Source organism: Protopterus annectens, chromosome 10.part0, assembly GCF_019279795.1.
Source record: "Protopterus annectens isolate FY-2018-M chromosome 10.part0, PAN1.0, whole genome shotgun sequence".
Lineage (NCBI taxonomy): Eukaryota > Metazoa > Chordata > Ceratodontiformes > Protopteridae > Protopterus > Protopterus annectens.
Window position 1 is genome coordinate 1,567,403,423 of NC_056744.1, and position 18,216 is coordinate 1,567,421,638.

Genomic DNA, 18,216 nt, shown 5'->3' on the forward strand with positions numbered 1-18,216 from the left:
TTATCCTGCATCTCCGGGACCTTTTACAGCATTTTTATTCCAAATGTGTATAGTTGTGTCAACCTGCTTTGTGTCCTAGTAGAAGACCTATCATTCAGCAAATGGTAACTATATAAATGTGATCTCCCTGGTGTTGACTATCTGAATATACAAGTGCCAGGATATTTTTACAGTTATCAGCTCTACGACAAGATCATCATTATTTGGTCCTTTTATGCCTCTGCAGAGAGTTTCTATTTTCCACACAGTTGTGTGATTATGGAGTTAGTATACATATAAAAAAAGGAAGGGAGTTGGAGGCTCTTCCCCTCAAAAGAATGCTTTGGAAGTAATGAATTTATTTTGCAATGAGTTTCACACCTGCAGTTTACTGTTGGAAAAGGCATACTACAGGTTCCTGTAGTGAATCTTTTCTCCAAACAGCAAAAAACAATGGAAGACTGTGCCCAATGTTAGGAACTTCATGTCTCAGAAGAGCAACTATGAAATTTCTGAAGATATGGATAAGGAGGCAGATGTACGTTTCCCTTTATCACTCCCTAAATGATCCCACATTTGGAGAGGTTTTCATACTGATACACAAGCAAGTGGAGGGAGATAGCCATATACTATCTTGTCCACACACAAGAAATTAAAACAAGCTTATTATTTGACAGAAAACCTCTCCAAATGTGGGATCATTTATGGGGTGATAAAGGATCCCACATTTGGAGAGGTTTCCATATTGATACACAAGCAAATGGAGGGGGATAGCCATATACTATCTTCTCCACAAAGAAGAAATTAAAACAAGGTTATTATTTGACAGAAAATCCATTTTACGTCATTCCACCTAGAGTGAGAGAACACCTAGCTACCCCTGGTCTTTGTTTTTAGGAAACCAGACTGAATATTCGGAACCCTTAAAGATTTAGCAGTTAGAGAAGATGTATGCAAACTGGGTGTTACTGTGTCACCTGCATTTTAAAAGAGAAATTAAACATTTTAAAAATCAATCTTCATATGCCATGACAGAGAATTCATGAGCCTAGGCCACTGAATTACCCAACTTAAACTCTATCATTTTAAGAGATTCCTTAGATGGATCCATCTGTTGATGGCATTTTTGATAGTAAGCTTAAAGTCTGCTGGTTATGCCCTAAAGCAAGTTTAAGATACAAATCTTTGGACTTGCACATAACTTTCTTATCTTACACAGTATAATAATAATATTTTTGATACAAAAATGTGTTAATTTTGCATTGTATTTTGTTCACAAGGGTGTCCACCTGAAATTTTACCTGGACCCGAAAACTCTTGCCATGACATTGTGAAATTCTTACCCCATAATGCATCGTTACCTAAATGAACATACTAGGCTACTTTAAATTCCATGCTAAATGCATCAGCAGGAGTGTCTTCATTCTTAGAAAGACAAGTTGTGAACTAGCTCTTGCCGGAACAACTTACTCTGAAAATTGATACAACATAGGAGATAAACCACAAAGTAAGTAAGAAGCTGTTCTTTTAAAGTTTTTTTTTTTTTTTAATTGATGTGCTAGTATGCATTGTAGATCCTTACTGTGATACTATTTAAATCATTTTATGGGTGTGGTTTTAGGCAAACAGAACAGCTGAGAAAGCTTAGGAAATGTAAAACTAAACTCAAATAGCACAATATAATATTTTGTTTTTCAAACCTTTCTTACCCCTTTAACATCAGGAGAATAACTGAAAATGAAATTAATTGTAAAACAGCGATGATTCTTTTATTGCTTTTTTGCAAAATCACTCTCAGCTTTAAGATTAGGTGTATAATTGGAAGTGAAATTAATTGTAAAATAAAAATGCTTCAGAGCATAAGAAAGACAGAATCAATGCTCAGTCTTCAACCATTTCCAAAGATGGATCATTCATTGTCCAGGTGGCACACAAAGCATCCAGGTGACACACAGATTGATCAGACAGCTGGGTATGGTATGACCATTGGTCCTCTTTTAACTTTACTTAGTTCCATTTACCAAGAATATTAAAGCATCATTCGTGGATTCTTCTTTCAGGAGACCTCTACTTTTCAGAAAAGAAATGGGTGACTCTAATATCTATAAAGGAAACACTTTTTGGTGTGCAGTTTCCTTCACAGCAAACCTTTACTTAGTCAGAGGGGAACCAACAGACTTTTGGTGTCTGTGTCATGAATTTTGTTCTGCTGTAAGCCATGGGATCCACAGCAAAATTCATGACACAGGCACCAACAGCCTTCATCTGCTGATTCTGATCAAAATTATTGCTCCAGGAAATGGCCCCAGTAATGTCATGGTTGTTTGTAGCAATCCTGATTTCCATACTGATCACATTCAAGCAGAGGAGGTCAGGCCAGGATGATCTATCAAGACATCAGATTGGTTCACTATAGCAATAAGTACTTGGGTAAGGAATGTGATATGCAAAGGCTACTTACTGATATTATTTTCCCTCCCATGCCCAAGTCATTTTCCTTGCCAGATATTCCATCTTGGCAGAAAAGAGCAGCCAGCAAAAAAGAACAGAAACTCCTCTCAAGCAAAGCCATGCATGTCATCTTACCAAATCATTTAGAGTTCAGATACTATTCCAGATTATTTTATTTTCAAAGAAAATAAAAGCCCTCTAGCCAGTTGTGGAGCTCATTGGCCTAAAAAATTGAGTCTTTCCTTATGTTCACCATTACTTCTAGTCATCCCTTCCAGTCAGAGGAGACTGAATGTGTTATTTAGACATACAAGGATCATAGGCAGTTACTAGGCTAGCCAGGTTTTACCCTTATGTTCACGATCAGCTCCTATCACCTCTGTTCAAGTGGGACATAGATGGAATCCCTGGGATGAATTTATGGTCATCCATCCAATTGTGCAGATTGCATTTGAAGAGTGCCAATGACGTACTCTGCTTAACATGAAGTGGGAGTCTGCTCCAAAGGTGTGATAATCTCTGAGAGACAAATTAGTCCCTCTAGCAGGTTCTATTAATGTCACATACCAGGTTAAGGCCATTAGAGTGAGTAAACCGTGTACCATTTGACTTACGGATATGCAGCATTTTCAATAAAGCAGGGTCAAAGACTGCCTTGTATGCAAAACAGAGATTGCCTCTGAGCAGTCTGTATGAAACAAGATAAAGTGACAGTGATTTCAGATGATCCTGATAGGACAGATGCTAAACACATTGAATTTTCCTTCGGAGGAACCTTTGTGGTCTCTCCAATTGCTGCAGGTGCTCAGAAAGGTACATACCAAAAGGTTCGTTGTACTCAATTATTGGCCTGATGAGGGAAGAGTACAAGAGGTTATAACTTCTTTTTTTCTGGAGGCAATGCCCTTACTTATGAGGTGAGCAATATAAAATGGTCTTCTTACCACTTTGGAGACATGATGATCAAAGGTAAGGTTGCTCTTGACCTGTGTGCCCAGGTCTCTCACCAATAAGTGCATACTTAGAGTGTTGTTATTGATGTGGTAGTTAGCAGGAACATCACTCTTGCCAAAAGGGATGATAATACATTTTTTTGCATTGAGTTTAAGGCCATGACTTTGGCACCAGTCATTTGTTTGTGTAAGACCCTCATGTAGGATGTTGACCTCATTTGGAGATAGTATGACCGCTCCCAGTTTACAGTCATCAGCAAACTTTATCAGCCACAGACCTTTAGTTTTAGCTTGCACTTTGGAGAAATAGATTCCAAACAGTAGAAGTCCCAGGACTGATCCTTGTGAAACACCACTGGTTACAGGTCTGCTGTTGGAGGTGGATTCCCCTATATGGGTTCTATCATTGAGCCAGTTAGCAACCCGCCTAATGATATATGGGTTGATACCTAACTGGGTGAGTTTGTCAATCATGCCTGAGTGGGAGATAGTGTCAAAAGCTTTGGCTAAGTTGAGGTAGTCTGTATGCACTGATTTTCCCACATCAAGGGCCTTGGTGACTGTCTCGAAGAATTCCACCAGGTTTAACAGGGATGATCTCCCTTTGACAAATACAAATTGAGTAGGGTCAAGTGTTTGGGGGTTACCAAGGTCTTTGTTGATAAGTCTATGATGATTCTCTCCATTGCAGATAATGCTAGCCAGGCTAATAGGTCTACAGCTCCCGGGATCAGTGGAAGTATCACCTTTGTGCAAGGGAATAACGATGTCCTTTTTCCATTCATTTGGGATGAAGCCAGTGCTTAGATTATGATTGAAAAGAGCACCCAATGGCATTGCTAATTCTTGTTTGAGCCTGTGTAGGATGCAGCCTGGGATGTTATCAAGTTCCATGGATACTGTGCTTTTGACCTTAGAGAGGGTATACACGACCTGCTCTTTAGAGTTACAGGGTAGAGGTAGTATGGATGTCTTGGGGTAACTGTGCCGGGGAAAGGGGAGTGAAGTTTTCACAGAGACTGTCGGCTAACAGGTTAGCAATGTCCACAGGCTCGGTATATATGGTATCATTAACTACCAGTTCAGCACAAATCTGAGCCTTTTCCTTTAGTTATGAATGTAACTACAGAATGCCTTATGGTTACCCTTAGTTGAGGAAGCTAGTTTGGATTCGTAGTTAGCTTTGGAGGACCTCACAAGGAGTCTTATTTGCTTGTTTAAGTTAAGGAGGGAATGTCTCCAGTTTGGGACTCGCTCCCTCTTACTCTTAGACAGCAATTTCTTCCTCATATTGTAAAGTCTGTTAATGGCAGTTGTCCACCAGACAGGTTTGCTCTTCCTTTAGGAGCTTGTTTTGGTCCTAACAGGTAAAGCTGCATCAATCTAGTTGTTCAGATGTTTGTATAAAGCATTTGTGTAGAACTCAGCATAGTTACCAGTTCTATCTGAGGGACAAGGTGCGGTAAAGCTATTTATACCATCCCATAACAGGTTATAATCTGCTTTGGAGAAGTTTTTTAGTTTAGTTTGTGCTATGGGGGGGGGGTCAGGTGTGATAGTAACTTCGAATGAGACTGATATGTGGTCAGATCTCACCAGGGAAGACCTCACAATGGGGGTGTTACAGTGGTCACCTATATTGGTAAGCGCTGGATCCAGGATGTTGACACCACTTGTGGGTGTGTCAACTAGCTGGTCCAGGGCATTGGAGTTAATGAAGTTAAGGAGCCTTTGGGCAACTGTGTTTCCACATGAGCAATTTCCCCAGTCAATGGATGGGTAGTTAAAGTCATCCAAAACCACATTGTTCGGGTGTATCTTGATAGACTCAAGTAGATCCAAATAGGCAGAGTGGGTGTCCTGATTCATGGAGGGGGTCCTGTAGCTGGTAATGACTTGAATACATGTCCTATTAACAGTTAATTGAACCTGAAGTATCTCCAGGGAATCACGCTGTCTAACCAATCTGGAGGTGTATTTGTCTTTAATGAATATTGATACATCGCCTCCTTTAGTTTTCACACCTTCCGTTTGTGGCCTGAACGTATGAAAGGAGGTGCAGCCTGATACTGTGGGGTGCTCTTCACAGCCTTGAACCAGGTGTCCATATCTGCACAGATGTCTATGTCTTCCAAGGTGAGGACTGCTTCCAGTGAATGCAGTTTCATGTTAAGACTCCTAGCATTTAGCAGCAATACCTTGAGGTTGTTCTTAGATGGAGTTCTTACATTGGGAATTTTGTCCTTTAGACACTGCCTAAAAATGCACTATGGGAGTGGCAAAAGCCTTGCTCAATAGCCAAAAATCCATGGGTGACAGATGAAGACAATCTCTGGAAAAGCATCGAGGTCTGTCAATTATGTCATCCCAGGCTGACAGATCCCCTTGGAATGACACCAGAAGCTAAGACAATTATTAAAGTCAATCATTTACTGTTTGTATTGAGACATCATCCTAGGTGAAGGTAAAATGTTGCTTAAGGCAGGGGACATATCAGCCTGAGACACATAATCCAAGACCTCAATGATGTCTCTCTTCATATAGTCCAGACAGGTATAGCTCAAGTCATTCACACCAATATGGACTACGACAGAGTCATAACAGTGCCTGTTGTTGAGATACTTGAGCGCATGTTCATAGTTCATAGTTTAGTACTAAGCTAACTGCCCTTGCGAGCCATTTTAAGCCTAGCCCATTACCCCTTGTGAGACTCAAACCCTGCACCTTGTGCTTGTAAGGCAAACACCTTAACCATTAGGCCACCCTCCCAACTAATGTGCAATATGGCAGATCCTGGCACCTGAAAGACAGCTGACCTTGATCTTTTCCTTATCCAGCATGGTGAGAGGAGCATCTGTGTGTCTTACAATGGAATCACACATGACTAAAATGTTTGGTTTTGTGTTTAGCCTTAAGGGCTTGACAGGTGAGACACTGGTATGTGAGCTATTATGTGTATTGTGTTTTGCAGAGGAAGTATTATGTGTAGGTGCTTATTTTCATGTAAAGCTTATTAAATGCTACAGAAGGAACCTCTGCTCCAAGTGAATGGCAGTCACCACTGATTCAGATCTCTTGCCTTTGGTCTCATTTCAGTCCTTAGGGTCTTCATGAAATGCATGACAGCACACCTTCAACTGTCCAGATTTTTGAAGAATGTCCAGATTTTTGTCTCCTATTTTGGTCTGCTTCTCATAAAAGTTGTGGTTTTCTGGAAAATCACTGAGGATTGAGTTACTAAACAATGACAGACACAAATTTCAGAATTCATGTCCTTCAGATAAATGCATGATAAATCAAAATGTGTTATTCTAGCAACTTTCTAAGTCTACAAGAACAATATTTAAAATCCATCCTTATTTTGGAGCCTTTTTCCCCCAGTTATTTTTATCTTTGCCCAGGTTTCTTGCACCAAGAGGTTGAAAGGTATTCATAACAGAGGCAGCAGCCGTCATAGGGATATATGGAACCAAGTTGTTTCCATACCTAAATGTCTAGCATCTAATGATAGACAACAAAGATAGTCTACTCAAACTCAGGGATTTTCTGCTCCAGAACTTAAAAGTCCCTGGGCATCCCTGCAAATTTTGTCATATAATACCTGCCACAGGTACAGCTTTTAAGTATAGGCTGTTATCCAGATACCAAGACCTGTCAAGCATCTTTACCCCTAAAGAGAGAATTACAGACATTATTTACACAGTCCCCAGTTAGCACATCACTCTGAAGTTCTAGTTAGGTTCAGTGTATGTGCCTTGTGTTCATTCTGTTCCCTTGATATCCATGCAAGGTTTCACTAAAGGTATTTCAGTAGACATTATAATTGCAGTGGATCCAAGGACAGGACCCCTAGGGTAGTCTCACAGAGATTTCAGGAAACATTTGTCATTTTACATTCTACTGCTCAACCTATTAGTATATAAGCTGTGGACAGAGTCTGTCTAGAAGCTCATTCTGACCATAGATGCCTCTTGTTAGTTAGTGAGGACAATGGCAATGGTCATATGGCTGCAGAATATTTGGCCAAAATAGAATCACAAATTTCCATTAAAGTGTTAGAAATTACAGTAGCCATCTAATCTCCCCTCACATTGAAATCAAGGATACCAAAAGGCCAAATACCAATTCCTTCTGACAGGACAGACATAGTATGATACATCAACTAGCTGGAAAGCATTCATTGCAATCCTGCTGTGCAGTGATGAGAATTTGGACTGAGTCATTCAAACAGGTATTTGATAACTCTAAACATTATAGGGCACCCCAGTCCTAACAGGAACAGGTTGAGCTTGAATCTGTTTCTTCCAGAACAATAGTCCTTCCATAGCCAAAGTTACTTTCAGGAAATGATCCAATGTACAGTCTGTCGGCCTTCCATTTCCATGCAAAGAGTTTGAAATTCATCACCTAGATCCCGCCCCAACACTGACACTGCCTTGGTCTTAGTGAACTTTATATGCATTACCCCTCCCTCTGATATCAAAATTTCTTTTACAGATAGTAGTCTCGATACTGCCCCACATACTGGTTTCTAGTTCTTCAAGATTACTTCCTAGGCCCCTTCCATGTTTCTTTGTTACTAATATCTTTTGACACATCATTCAGGGAAGAGACACTTGGATCTCCATGCACTCCAACTCATAAAATGCTTGCTCCAATATGGTTGCACCAACTTCAATGGTAAGAAGCTCACTGGATTTTCCTGACAATGCTGTGCTCATCTTCAAGGACTCTCAGAAGCCTTTACTCAAAAGATATTGGAGATAAGAGGAAATGTTTATCCACAGAGCTGCTTTGAGAGGTACAGACCCCATTAACACCCCAGCTCTTAACTCTTTGATTATCACCATATTTATGCTGAAAGGTCTACTTAGTGGCCAACTCCAACTATTCAATAAAACTGAATATAATTTAGGTATGTAAGACCTTACAAAGAACTACTTTCCTTCCATCTACCAACCAGCCAGATGTCCATGCAGCCATCCATTTGCAGACAACCTGCCATATCTGTTACAGGGTCAAGAGGATACCAGTCTCTATCCTAGCAACAAACTGATGCAACTGTAAGGCATTAAAACTCATTCTGAACAAAACATTGGTCTTTTGCAGAATGCAGTCTCTCTCACTGACTCACTCATTCAAATCACGCAATGCACAGACACCTGTAGGAAATTTGGAGAATAACAATTCAGCGGTCTGTTGTAGAATTCTGCCTGAGCCAGGCTCACTTACTCACTGACTCATTTACTTACTTAATACACATACACTTATGGAGAATGCCAATTCTCCTAACACTTGCCTTTCGGGGGGGAGAAAACGAAGTCCCACAAAAAACACACAAAGACACACCCTCCACATAGACGTCACTACAAAAACTGATTCAGATAATCTTTCATGAGGTAGCACTTGTACTCACGATGAAATCCTTTCTTACTCTTTCTTAAATAGAATCCTACTGTCATGTTGCTTCAAGCCAGCGGTTTAAGGACCTCCCAGATGTGTATCTCTTTAGGCTGTCTTCCTGGTTGCTTATTTCACCTGTGTGCATTTCAGAACTTTAACCCATGTCGGTGTTTGCACTATAACTGATTGTCTTTAATGAAAATAGGGTTTAATTGTATAGCAACCCTTTATTTACGCCAAAGGCAGCCAGGAACTCTAAGCTTAACAAGATTGTTCATCTCATCTTTTTCCAATATACTACTTCTGTAGAGCAGAAATCATATGCAGCAGATATTCATAGGCAGCACAGTTATTTTGTGAACAGGACTAAGCTATTAGAAAATATAACACCGTCTTTTTCTAAAATATAAAGAGGTGAAATGCTGTTAAATAAAGCCTCACTAGATCCCTTTCAAATAGCTGTTTGTTATGAAAAATGTCGTTTCTGCAGCTAGAGGTTTAAGATTTCAGGCTCAAAAGTCAGACACTTTCATCATAAATCTAAATCTATAAAAACAATATCTGGCTACCCCTCCTTCCCTCTTTACTGTCCTTCTTACACAATAATTTTTATTCTTAGTAAGCTTTTTGCCAATGTAGCATTAAACCATCCAAAAGAACTACCAGCTTGATACATACCTCACAACTGTACAGAATTATTCAAAATGTCCAGACTTTTGTCTCATATTTTTAGTTTGCTCCTCATAAAAGTTGCGCTTTTCTGGTAAATTAAGGATTGAAGTTATTAAATGGCAGACTTTTGTATTTCAATTTTCATATCTTTCATAAAATGCATCTTAATGCAAAACCAGTTATTCTAGTAACTTTCTAAGGTAATAGGAAGACTATTTAAAAACAGGTCCCTATTTTTGGGCCTAGATTATTTTGGGGTTTATCAAGATTTCTTGCACTAATTATTTGAGAGGTATGGCTCACTATTACAATTGTGATAACATAAAGCTGAGGAAAGCTTACTGTCTGCAATGATATCCCAGGATACATTGCTTGGTAAATTCTTTATTAGGTTTTAACCTGGTCATTTAAAATAGAGAATGCATTTTCAAAATGTGGTCTGCATTTAAGTTACCTTAATAAATTACAAGTGAATTAATAACTAACTACCACAAACAGCTCGCTTTTAAAAATGCATAAAAGGTATGTTAATATTGTTAAAAGAATGCTTCAGGAGCTGAGATGTTCTTCTTAGCAGGGACAGAATCTGAACACAAAAAGACAACGCAATGTTGATGAAACAGTACCAACAGCTGGCACAGTGCAGTTTTGATAACCCCCTAATTCATAGGTTCATAGGTTCATAGGTTTATACTAGGCTATCTGCCCTAAGGCATTTATAAGCCTAGCCCAAATTTTTGTGGCTTACGCCACCCCTTATGATGAGCTTGCAGAAGGTGGTAGGCTGGATTATTTGAGACTGGTAATGCTTGATGAGTCTGAGGCTTCTTAGTGGGGGTTTCTGGCACAGTATGCCAAGGTGGTCTCTCTCAGCACTATTCCGGTGAGGTGGCTGTGCTCATCTAAGTATGATATAGCAGGTGTCCTTATTTGTGCACATTAGCAGATGGTGGGGAGTGCAATTCAGTTGTCTGTCAGTATGAAGAAAGATCTAAAAAAATGACATATCTTTAGTATTAAACACAGTAAAATAGATAAATGTAGATACGGATGTATAAGAATATAATAACTATGTAAAAAAAGAAAGGGACAAAAGGAAAACGTTTTTTTTTTCCAGATGAATGTATAAATACATTTTATAGAAAAAGATGACTTCTTGTCTGTGGCTGAGATAAGAGCATGTGCAGTGATGTGTGCATTGTGGGAATGAAGTCAAAAACAGGAATTGTGACTAGGTGCTCTGCTACACAAAAATAATAAAATAGCCATATACAAAACCAATATCTTCAAATTTCTGAGTTTATTTCATTAATCAAGGTGAATGTAGTCCTACTACTACACATTTTGCAGTAATATTTCCCAAAAGTTGTAAAAATCATATGTTAACCCAACGCAAGCACAATGGAAGAGCGTTGATGCAGAAATACCATATTCAAAATCATGACTTCCCCACTACAAGAGAAAAATGAATGTGACTGCAGATAAAAACCACTCCAGTATTTTCAACGCTACATGATTTTGGATCAACCTCTTGCTCAGTTCCTCTTAATCCCTCCTCATACTAGTGATTTTAGGAGAAAAATTGATAGATTATAACTAATAAATGACATTAATTAAAAATGTACGATTCTATTACTTCAGAAAATGTATCAAACTGACAGTGAGTCATTTTGCTCACAAGCTAATACTAAAATAATAAACATCATTATAATATTAACTCTGGTTTGTAGAGAAGCCAAGATCTCCATCATACAATCCCAAACTAATATTAAAAAAAAAATGTACCAGACTTGGGATCTAAAAGATGGACATCTGTGTCAAGTACTGTAAACTGTTACTGCCTGGCTCAAAAGTTTCTTTTAAAATGGTACATTTGGTTAATAGCGAATACAACTTTCAAACAAAATTTCAAGTCAACTTTACAATTTTGACCAAAAAAAAAAAACTGATGAAAACTTACAGTCTGCAATAATATCTAATAATGCTTTCTTTGTTTAAGTTTTGCATTTGATTTTAAAAAGATAGTAGCAGTTTCCAAATACATGGTGCTTTCAAGTAACACTTTATAATTACAAGTAAGCTTTTAACAAGGAGAAATCTTTTCATCCATATTTAAAAAGAATGCAAGAAAAACATGCTCTTCTGTTCCCAGAATGCTTGAGCAGCTAGAATGTTCTGCTGAACAGCTCTTCCCAGACATAAAGATTGTATTTGAACCCAAAAGAACTGCTTTAAATTGCTGAAAGAATACTCTCAGTTGACATAATGCCATTCCAATATGCCAAACTGAATACAAGACTGCTGATGGGGAGCTTGCAGAGGTTGGTAGTGAGAGAGAGAGATCCTTATTTGGAGCTGATAATGCGCAATGCTTCATAGTGTGGGTGGTCTGCCAGCATTATTCTAGTCAGGTGGGTGTGAGCATGCATGTAAGATATAGTCATTGTGCACCTTATTAGGAGAGGACGGGTCATTTTGGATAGGTAAGGAGCTGCTATATGAAGGACAATGTAAAAAAAGAAATGCCTTTCACACAAAAATCTAATAGCTGCATAGGTAGAAATATGCTGAGTACAAGGAAAGAAAAAAAAAAGAAATGTGGGTCCCTCCTGTCACAAAGAAAGAAAGAAACACAGAAAAATCAGACAGGTGAAAGAAATAAAAAACAAAAGAAGGAAAAAAGAAAGGAATGTGTGGCCTGTTTTGTGAGAGAAAGAGAAAAAAGAAGTGCATTTGGAGAAAAGGTAATTCTAGAAGTAAAGGTAAATGATTGTTACCAAGTTAGGAGCTTGTTGAATGTAAAACACTGGATTAAAATGCTGAATTGCTTTATAAAGATGATAGAATAAAATAAATAACTGCTCTTTATTAGTTAAATCCATCATCAGTACCTTAAATTATACAACTGAGTCTCCCACACTAGAGAAAATTACAAGAGCAAACCCAGGTAAAATGCCTTAAACTGGAGAACCTACAATTTTGATAAAAGTATTCCATCTACCACTGAAATACACCTTTAATTGCAGGAAGGCAGTGTTATAAATCTCATTCCCTTGGTGGAAAGTTGTTTTTGCAATGATGCAACTGATAAGTAGCAAACCTGTCTTTGAACGTAAATATTGGATCAGTATCATTATTGTAACAAGAACAAAAAGTCTGAGAAAAGTTTGCTGTCTGCAGTAATATCCCCATAATGCTTTGCCGATGTTTATTTTGTATTATGTTTTGACTCTACTCTTGTTTGTTAGGAGTGAGAGTAGTATTTTCAAAATGAAGAGTAATTCCAGTTCCAGCTAATCTAATATGATGACAAGTCAGACAGTAACAAGCTGCAATCCTTTCCTGCATGTTTAAAAAATGGACAAAAAAAAACATGTTTTTCTGTTCACAGAATGCTACAGCAGCTAGGGTGTTCTGTTGAGCAGCAGTTCTCAGACACAGGAACATCATTTGAACCAAAAAGAACCCCAATCATTTTTTGAAAGTGTACCCCAGTTAATATAATGCTGTTCCAATAACCTAAATGAAGTAAGTGACTGACAAAGCTGAGCTTTCAGACTGTGGTAGGGCAAGGGTCTATGTGAGGCTGGTAACAACTGATACATCTTAGTGGGAGTGATCTGCCAGCACTACTCTAGTGAAGGGGTTGTGCACATTCACATAGGATATAGTCATCAGGCACCTTATTAGGAGGGGGCTAGGTCATTTTGGACAGTTAAGGGACTGCTATGGTGACGAAATCCTAATAGCTGCATAAGTGAAAATGTGCTGAGTGCAGGAAAGAAAAAAGAAAGGAATATGGCTTCTGTCTAGAGGAAAGAAAGATAGAACAAAAAGAAAGTACAATGCAGAAAGAAAATAGAAAAGGAAGTAGAAAGAAAAATGCATCCTAATTTGAGAGATAAAGACAGAAAAGTAATGTATCTGGAGAAAAAGGTAAGTGGAGAGGAAATGCCTTTAAGATGAAAACCCAATTGTTGCATAGTTTGAAATGTGTTGAGTGTAGGAAAGAAAGAAGGAAGAAAGGAATGTGGGTCCTGCCTGTGAGAAAGACAGAGAAAGAAAGAAAATACAAAGAAGCAAGGAAAAGGGCATGCATGGCCTGTTTAGAGTGAGAAAGGCAGAAAATAAGTGCATCTGGAGAAAAAAGTAAGTGTAGAAGCAGGGGTACGTGGCTGGATGTTGTTGAGTTAGAAGCATGTGGAATTGTATGGATTTTTTAGAAATGCTAAATTATGATAAAGACACATTAGATTAAAAGAAAGAAATGTGTATTTTGCTAGTTATGTTCAGGGAACAGCACTAATACAGTCCCCCAACGACACTAAATTATACAATAACGGTTCATTACCATTCAAAACTGAGCATGCTGATTGGACAGCTGAACCAGCATGCCAGTTGTAAATCGAACATATACTAATAAAAAAATGTCCGTCCTGAACTTTTCTATTAGCAAATACTGGAAAATACAGTAAAATATGAGAAAAATCAGGTACGTTCTGCAAAACTAAACAGAAACATACCTGCTTTTCCTCATATTTTTGCTCTATTCCTGTAAATGTTTGTTTTTTTAACAGTGAAAAAAACTAAACAAATAACAACCGAGATTCTGTTTCCTCCATCACTTCTCCTGTGAGGGAATGTAGGTCCCATACGCATGCACAGTACATCAGAAAAGTGAAAATAAAGAGGAACATGACAGTAGTCCCTTTATACAATTGCATTATTTAAGAAAAAACAATTTCTTAAATAATGTTACTCTACAAAAACAATAATCCACTCATGTTTATGGAATTATCAGGATTTACCCACAGATGGCATTTTTAAATTGTTTATTATTTATTTATTTATTTATTTACATTTGTTGACCGGGAAAGTCCGACTGGACTCAGGTCCATTTTCAGCAGAGGCCCGGGGAGAAAAGCTCCACATTTAAAATATTACAGACATAGTTACAGATGAAGAACATAGTACATTCAGTAGATAACTAGCATCTGTTCCATCAATGAAGTCATAGCAGATATTAACAATTGTTACAATAAGAAGTTACTGCTGTATAATAAGTAGACAGGCATGGAAGTATCAGAGCTTGCTGTAATCAAATGTAGTTTGTGGGTTGGAAGAGAGGTAGAGGGTAGCTGGAGTGGGAGAAGTTAGAGGGGAGAGTTACAAGGGCCTAGCCAGCATGTTTTTAGATGCGCTTTAAGTAAAGCTTTGAAGTGGGTGCATGATGGTAGGGAGGTTATTGTGGAGGGAGGGTGTTCCATAATTTGGCTATAGCACTGGAGAATAGTGCTTCTTCAGCAGCATTATTGGCTCTAGTAACCTGTAATTGATTTTTGTTGCTGGATCGTAGTGGTTTGGTGGTGAGATAGGGTTGGAGTAGATTCTGGAGGGATGGGACCTTTACAGGATGGTTTACTAGTTTGTGGGCGAGTGCAAGTTGATACCATTGAAAGAGGTGAGGGAGTTCTAGCCAGCCTAGTTCAGTAAGTGAGAGACAGTGGTGACTGCGGTAGGATGCCCCGGTGGTGAATTTGGCAATTTTGTTGTAGCAGGTCTCGAGTTTATTTAGATCGCATTGCCTTAGGTTGGTATATATTGGAGAGGCATAAAGTAGGGTGGAGATAAGGTGTGAATTTGCAACTGAAATTCTAGCTGCTTTGGTGAGGAGTTGCTTATTTCTGTATAAGGCTCCTAGTTTTTTGTGGACATTTTTTATGGTCATGGATAAGTGACTTCACCCTTGTGATCAAATCACACCAACCATGGGTAAATCCTGATATGCCCACACATTGTCATAGATTATTCTTTTGTTATACAATTGTTTCCCCACACTCAAGGAAATCACAGGAGATAACCCAACTAAAATACAATGGAAGAACAAGAACCTTACCTTTAGAGAAACCACCTTCTTGACCACAGTATTCCCCCTGCCATGTAAAGAATACTTAACTTGCAAACAACAGACAGATCCGATGTTAATTTTGCATTTTATTTTGACTCATCTCCTTTCTGTTAGCAGGGGAAAGTAGCATTTTCAAAATGTCATGTGTTTTTGGGTCACCTGTTTTACTGATAAGTCAACCAATAATAGCTGCAATATTTTCCTACATCTTTAAAAAAATGGACAAAAAAACATGTTTTTCTGTTTATGGAATGCTTCAGCAGTTAAGTGCTCTGCTCATCAGCTCTTCTCAAACAAAGGGACATGGTTTGAACCAAAAAAGAACACTCCAAGTTGTTGAAAGAGTATTCCCTGTTGCTATAATGCTGTTCCGATACCCCAAGTGAAATACTTGGTTAGATTCCATTTGCTGAAAGGTCCTTCTGCTTTTAAGCAGTGGAGTGTATGGGTGCAGTCATTCCTGCACATGTAATGTAGTATACTGTTAAAATACAAGCAGCTGAACTCCATTCATGAGAAGACAGTTGAATACTATTAAAAAACCGAGGTAGCATTGAGGAGTGTCATCATCACCATCAAATACTATCAAAATCTATTCCAGGAATCTGAGCCTGAGTGTCATGATATAGAAGGGGCAGAGCATAACCTTTGACATTTCAAGATTTTTCAGAAAGTCCAGATTTTTGTATGATATTTTTGGTCTGTTCCTCTTAAAATGTGTGGTTTTCTGGCAAATCACTAAGGTTACTAAATAATGACGTACAGTTGAATTTCAAACTTCATATCCTTGAGATAATGCATGCTAACAAAGTCCTTTTAAAGTAGTAAGTTTATAAGAGTGATATTTCAGATCTGTCACTATTTTAGTGAGTTTGCCCCCTAAAAGTTTAGACTTTGTCCATATTTCTAATACTAAGAGGTTGAGAGGTATGCTGCAGCATTTGTGAAAAACTGGGTTTACTGATCATTGGATGGGTAGAAAATACTTGGGTTTGTAAGAGAGGGTGAAACTGTAGTCTGAGAGAAGACTTTCTTCCGGGGCATATAAAATGTAGTATTTTTCCTAAGAAATCTAAAAGGGTCTTTTTAGCAAGTGGAATCTAACCTCATGCTCCAGGGACCTAAACCTTGTTATCACAATGAACAAAAACATGCTGGAGGGATAGGTTCCTGACCCAGAGTCTACCCATACTGTGAAATAGATTGCCCATACATGTCAAGCAGAGCGTCTCCTTGGCCCTCTTCAAAAGGAACCTTGACGACTGGATGGGAGATAGGAAATTTACCCCAGGGATCACTTCAATCACCCTGCTAGACAGGGGTTCAGGGAAGTAAATATTGTGGGAAGAAATAGCCAGGGAATTGTTATGGCTAGGCTTGTACAGGCCCTAGGGCTGATAGCCTAGTACCAACCTATGAACCAACCTATGAACCTATGTCTAAGGAGTACTAAATTACAGAACGAAAAACTGGCATCTTTTAAGAAGTAAATTCTAGTCAGTTTATACTGAACACATTAGACTCCAAAGTATGCAGCCTGCCTTTTAAAAGTAGGCTAGACAAATTATAGTGGGACAAAGATTTTGATCATAACTCTTGCTGACATTTTGGAATAAGACTAAATTCTGTTTGCAGGAACAAATCCAACAAATAATAATTATAATGTATTTCATGATAGGAATACAAATGTTCTGCTGGGGAATTTCAAAAGAGTTTAGGTGTGAAGTAATACCCTCCACAGAGCTGGTATCTCCTGATTCCAAAACCGAGGGCTCCTCCTGTCTTCATTTAGTGTATTTTAAAGAGGATTGGCAGAGCAATATATGTGATTCCAAAAGGGGTATTGGACTTACAACAGTGAGACTGTTGAACGTTTTATATTGTCGAAGCCCATCTACATAAGACTTGAAGCAATGGAGTGGCCCATAGAAGCTTATGGGCAGTATTATCAACACAATAGCACTACCCCTACAAGGAAATTGATATGGCAGGCAGTCATAGTATATAATGGGACGCTACATAACATACAACAGCAAATTTTACACACACACTCTGAGTTGGTCTCTTACTGATGGGAGCCACAGGGTGGACCTTCTCCACTAAGGTTAAGGTTGTGTGGACATCATACTTGACAGTGAATGTGAATGTTTCACACAGGTAGAATTGCAAAAAATACATGACTTTATAAGCTAATGGCCTTGCATACCTGTCTCCTTCCAGGGATGGTGACAATGCATGCATGATGGTCATGTGTCTTGTCATGCATGCATTCTCTTGTTCCTCCTACAGGTGGCAGTGTTGTGCAGGATGGCCTGTTGCTCGTGTACTGAGGCAAGCTCACTGCTCTACATGTGCTGGCCTACAGGTGTAGCTGTGGTGCCATACAACTTTAGACACTCATCAAGGCTTTGGCAGGTATCATGCTATGTTGGAAATTGGTAATGAGATTCATTACCACAGAATATTGCAGAACCTTCATTATCATAGAATACTGCAGAATATCATTACCCAGTCCTGGTGTAATGGGAATCCCATACATTTCTGATTACAGCACTGTGAAGAACTGTTTTGGGAGTACCCCACTCCCTGGGATGATGTCATCCCCAGCAAAGGAATGTAAATCAAATTCATGATACTGAAATAGAATAGCAGAGTTTCTTTGCTATGCTACCCAAATTCCTATGAATCTGGTTCTTATAACCGTAGACTAAACCTCCCCTCCTAAGCAGGTTGTACTTTACAGGTTTATTGCAGGCAATGGAGTCTAGGCTAATCTCAGAAAGATAGCTAAATCACAGTGACAAAAAGGAATCTTTCAGGACTATATTAAATTGAATTTGTAGTGAACAC

The 18,216-nt window shown here is 38.6% G+C and overlaps 1 pseudogene; it reads right to left on the minus strand.

Annotated features, from left to right (window-relative positions):
- Positions 1 to 15,273: 15,273 nt before the first annotated feature.
- LOC122814610 lies at positions 15,274 to 15,406 on the minus strand (annotated as a pseudogene).
- Between the last annotated feature and the right edge of the window lie 2,810 nt (positions 15,407 to 18,216).